Source organism: Mastigoproctus giganteus, chromosome 13, assembly GCF_048544385.1.
Source record: "Mastigoproctus giganteus isolate SK-2022 chromosome 13, ASM4854438v1, whole genome shotgun sequence".
Classification (NCBI taxonomy): Eukaryota; Metazoa; Arthropoda; class Arachnida; order Uropygi; family Thelyphonidae; genus Mastigoproctus; species Mastigoproctus giganteus.
The window spans coordinates 130,104,982-130,110,981 of record NC_143587.1 but is presented as its reverse complement, the minus strand read 5'-3'; positions in this window follow the sequence as shown (position 1 = coordinate 130,110,981).

Below are 6,000 nucleotides of genomic sequence, written 5' to 3'. Positions count from 1 at the left end.
CCCCTCTCCTTATAAACCTCAATCAGGTTCACCTCTAAGGTGCCTGTTTGCCAAGCTCTGTAGCCCACATAATCGAAGTCTTTCCTTGTACGGTCACACCATACGAGTTGCCCCTTTCAAGGATTTAAACGTCTTTTGGCAGGATAAGGTGAGATGAGGAAAATCTTCAGAAATGGTAAATAACTGTAGAATTGTTTAAGAAAGAAAGGCAGAGAATACGTGATAAATGGGGTCTCCAAGGTTTACCGAAAAGTATGAAACGCCTAAAAATAACCAAGTGATTACAGAAAATCTATATTGATACGGCAAAATATTAATAAATACCGAACCTAAAAATCCAACTAAATTAAATAAAAATACTACACTGAAGAATGAAAAACAAGCCTGCTTCAGGAGAAAAAGAAGCACTACAATGCATGTTACAAGCCAAGTCAAAAGTATACAGAACGTAGTAAAATAAGCTGTTATGATTTCTTCGATCTGCAGAACCCCTTTTACTCATTTGAACCCTTTTGAAAAATAATTCAAAAATATCAAAATTCTTAATATTCTATCGTGGAAGATAGAATATTAAGGTTAATTAAGACACCCTACTTTTTAATGGTTGAAATTGAAACACAGCCAACCTATCAAAAAAGAAAGAGGTGTAAGACGGGATAGCATATTATCGCTGATCCTGTTCAACTGCTTCAAGATCACATTATAAACGAAGCTTTGAAAGGATGGAATCTGGGCGTAACGATCTGAGGAAGAAAAATGAGTAAATCTATATTATCTGCGATATGCAGATGATATATCTTTAGTAGGTGAGAAGAGCTATAGGAGATTACTACCGTAATTAACACCTAATTTTAAAATATCGATTAAAAATAAGCATACAAAAGTATACAAACGAAGCTATAAAGATAGATGGGAAGATTATGCTGACTGTTGGAGAACCATTGGAAGAAGCAGAAATTTTACTTACTTGGTGAGATATCATTAGCTAAGATGGGAGATCGAACATGATACTTGTTATGGTCAGGAATTTCAAAACTACCTCAGGACTTCAAAATCTAAAATCATTATGACGCAATAAAAAATACATGTACGGTCAAAATTAAGAACTGGTTAACACAGCACTAATTTAAGGATATTGGGATGGGCATTTCTGAGAGAAGACTTCATTCATACTAAATTAAATATCCTAGGAAAATTTTGAGAATCTCCTACAAGAATCAAATCAAAATGAAGTGAGAGAAATTGGAAAGTGGAAATTTTGGTATATACATAACTTTCTGTTATACAGGGTGTCTCAAAAATATTGGTACAAACGTTTAGAGGAGGTAGGTAACATCTAAAGGAATGTGAATCGCATAGGAACCCATAACCGGAAACGTCACCGTAAGTCTGTACACGGCTTACGGTGACGCTGTTCATCAGTTCGCGAGAGGGAAAATTTCTGGTTTACTCATTCAAGCAGAAGTCGCCGCACGAAGAGCATGCATCGATATACAAACTGTGAGCTGGCAGACATGCACCACTCGATGTATTAGCAGAGGGCAATGGACGAGCCGCTCAACGAATTTATGGAGAACGCTTCCGAGACAGACATATAACGGACCACTGTTTGCGCGTTTGCATCAAAATTTGTGCGATTATGGGTCATTTAGAGGTAACAGGAGTAGTGCGGACAGACCACGTTCGACGCGAACTCCCGCCATGGAAGAAAGTGTGTTGAATGCCGTCCAGAATAATCCTACTACCAGCACACATGCCTTAGGAGTGTCTCGTTGCAGTGTACAGTGTGTCTGGCACGACGATTCCTTACACCCCTTTCATCTCCAAAGGGTTCAGTTACTGCTCTCCCAAGATCATCCTGCACGTGTGGCTTTTGCGCAGTGGTTTCTCCAAGAAAGTATTCAAGACTTGAATTTTCCAGCCTATGTTTTGTTCACGGATGAGGCTTATTTCAATCGGGAAGGCTTATTCAATCAGCACAATGCTCATGTGTGGGCTCACGACAACCCACACGGAGTGCGCCCTCATGCGGCACAACATCGCTTCGCAATAAATGTGTGGGCAGGTATGGTCGGTGACTGCTTAGTCGGCCCATACCTGTTACCATTCCGCATGAACTCAGCTAAATATCGGATCTTTCTTGAACAAGTTCTACCAGGGTTACTTGACGATGTTCCAGCAAATGTGAGACGAAACATTTGGTTCCAACATGACGGGGCGCCTGCCCATTATGGATGGCGTGTTCCTGACCATTTGAACAGGCGTTTTGGGTGTCGCTGGATTGGCCGTGGTGGACCTGTTGCCTGGCCCCCAAGCTCACCTAATTTATCGAGCCTTGATTTCTTTCTGTGGGGGGGCCCTCAAATCTATCGTGTATGAATTGCCTGTGGAGACGAAAATGGATCTCGTGGCGAGACTCCTCTGCGCTGCTGCTACTGTCAAAGAAACTCCAGGTGTGTTCGACCGTGTCCGCCAATCCATGCTACGTCAGGCATGCATCGCGTCTCATGGTGGAAACTTCGAGCATATGTTGTAACATCATGAAATGCATCCATCTCGTACTCCATTGTTAATATTATGTGAAATAAATGTTTGCCACTAATTACTGTCTTGTATCATTTTTGCTTCTTGTGCCTCTGCTACTACTTTCCCGTGACATTTCCAGTTATGGGTTCCTATGCGATTCGCATTCCTTTAGATGTTACCTACCTCCCCTAAACGTTTGTACCAATATTTTTGAGACACCCCGTATATAGACTCAGAAATTATGTTATTTGTGGCGAGGAAAGTGGAAAAACCGATTTTTTCCAATACAGAGATATTTATGGCTGCGATTTGAATTCGTGGTGTCGGACCCTGGCTTGACTATATTATCGATGTGGATTTCGTAAAAAACACATCTGCCACTCAGTTTAGTCATCTAAATATCACTTATTCTGTATTTATGAAGATTCTGAGGTATGTTTGGATTTGCCATGGCCAGATTACTGAAGCATATACAGGGATAGGAATTGGGTATCTAAGGGTACCCTCGATGGAAAATTTTGAGATTCTTTACACCTTTTACACATATCTATCTCTCAGTATAAACCAAACCTATATAAAAATAGAGGCAAAGAAAATTAAGGATTATCTACAAAAATTACTGAATAAACAAAAAATCATGCTGTTGGCTTTTACTATAAATAATCCTACGCGGATTCGGTTAAACGTGCACGACATTCCTTGTGATGTCGTTCCATTGCTGTTTCAGACTGTCCCATGAATCTCTCTCTCTTCGCGAATAGCACAGTGGCTTAAACAGCGTGCACCCCACACTGGCTGGAAAAAGTCCGCTTTCGAATCCGGCCAATGACGTAAGGAACTTTTATGGGCTTTTTTTTTTTTTCATTCCGTGGCTGAGCTAGTTGGTCTCAAGTGAAGATAAAAAATTCCACTCTCCCAAAAACTGTGTTTTCTGTTCAGGAAAAACAGACAAATTGATCAGTGAACACATGCAATTTATGGGCACAATACTCATGGATAATTGAGGTCATTGTCTAATGGCCCTAATATGAAATGTTTTTATTATATATATATATACCATGAATCTAGTTTTCACTAGTTGCTGGGGCCTCCCTTGCACTCACGGTTTCAGATAATCCCGAAGATTCTCAATGACACTGATATCTGGTAACTGCTAGAACCATGACAGATGCTACATGCGGCTGCGTCGCTCCTCAAACCATTCCTGCATAAATTGCTCTCTATAAGCTATGACATTATCGTCTTGAAACAGCCAATCAACTTCCAGTCTACAGTATGAGATAAATCTGGTCCTCAGGAATGTTCAGATATGCCCTCCAGGTGACAGAGCCTTCGAAAATAAGAGAAAACGTGAAATACGGAGAAAACTGTCCCCATACGAGAATATCAGTACCAGTTGCCTAAAATGAGCAAAGTGTGTATTGGATCCCTTCTAAAATCCGTTAGTACGGAAAAATGAAAATGGTACCGCTGGAAAAGGACTTAGCTCTTCTGCTCACACATAGCGACATGGATTACCATACAACTGCATATGTAGTGATTTTCACAGAGCTTGGTTATTGTCCCGCTGTTTTAAATTAAGCGCTAAGGAAATTGATTCTTAGGCTTCGATTTAGTATATAATCTATAATGAAACACCACGCATCCTTCGCCTGATATCGACTAACTGAGTCGCTATCAGGCGAAGGATTTGAAAAAAAAAAACCATAGGAACAGTGCCCGTTGTGGATTTGTGCACAGAGCTTCTGACACGCTTTCAGCAGGGGAGAAGGGAATGTGTCTAAGATAGAGTCATCACAAGCGATTAATGGTGGTGCTACTAGTACCATCAAGACAACAATCTCATAAGTCAGCAATGGACCATTCGAAATACCACCACCGAAAATGATTCATTCCATGCCTAGCAGAGGGAAGGCAATGTTAACATTCTTTTGAGTTTGTCATTACAGCGAAACAGTGGAATATTTACAGCTTGACGTCCCTCCCCCTTCCCCAGATGAAAGAGCTCAATCGTAGTCGCTTTCACTTAGAAAATGAATTGTGAGAGACCATCACACAACAGGTAATCATGAGCAGAGGAATTTTGTCTCGCCTGGTTCGGAGACGCACTTTTAACCATGTAGGTCTCTGAACTGCTTTTTGAAAGATTAGTTTTATTTGAACAATCCTTTTTTTAAGATTTTAATTTATTCCTAGTACATTAAATAAAATGGATCAGAAAGGTTAGATTTGTTATTAAAAATAAAAAATAATAATTTGTCATAAATAGCTTCAAATTTGATTGACTAGTTATGTCAGAAAATTATTTGAAGATAAACATCAATTCAGAACATTCGAGTTTTAAAATTTAAGGCTTCCATATGCTTCCACCAAGAAGATAACAGCCAATCGCATCCGCCACCTATTATCTGATAATAGTATATGTTTTGTAGCCAATACCCGAAACTCTGAAAAGGCACTAAGAACTCTGAATCCCAAACTTTGAAAGTTGCAGTGTATAGCGTTTCTTGTCAAACGGATCCAGGGGTCTCCCTCGACTTTGCGTTGTAAATATTGTAATAGAATACAAAGTGTAAAGCCCAGAGAGTGTGTGTGTTTATAGTTTAGTCTGTTTCATGAAGTGTTGGTTTATATTGGTCTGTTGTTCCATCAGCCAATTGACCCCAGGACCCGTGGAACACCAAAGTCGCCCAGTTTCCGTCTAGAACCACGAGGGCGAGCCGGGCATTAGGGTATGAAAGGTCTCTGACTGGGGGGAACCCTGGGTGTCGCCTGAACTTGCCAGGGAAGACACCCAGAAAAAAAAAAAAAAACTCTAGAAGTTTTTATTGGTAGTTTTGATAGAAGATTTGTTATTGATAGAAGATTGCCGCTATGGTTATTAGTACATAAGTTTAATCCTACACTAGCCAGACCAGCTGTAGCCAGTGTCAGCAAATCCCACGACACCACATATACAGGGTGATTCACTACCAGTGCGACAAACTTGCAGGAGGTGTAGGGGGCACAAAGACGAATGGGAATCACATAGCATTGCAGGGTCCGAAATGCCTTCGTCATGCGGTAGAGGACGTTGAACGGAAGGTCGCGTGAACAGCGATCCCGCTGGAAGTCAGCATTTGCGAACCGTTTCTGTTGAAGAAACCAAGTAGCAAAAGTCCTCCAGAGTGGATAATCCGCAGGCTCCAATGATTGGACGCGTTTCAGATGGTATGAACTCATTTGGTTTGTTGACAGTATCCACCATACAGTGGATTGGGAAATACCCAATCGTTGGCCTATCGCTCGAGTACTCGTACTCGGATTGCCTTCTGCAAGACGTAGGACATTCTCCTCATTGTCTGGAGTCCTCGTCGTTCGCTCCCGATTCATGGTACCTGTCGTGAACCAACCAGTCTCACGTAACCTTCTGTGTACACGTGCGAAAATCTTATGACGAGAAGCACGCCTGTGCGTGAAACGTTCCTGGTACAA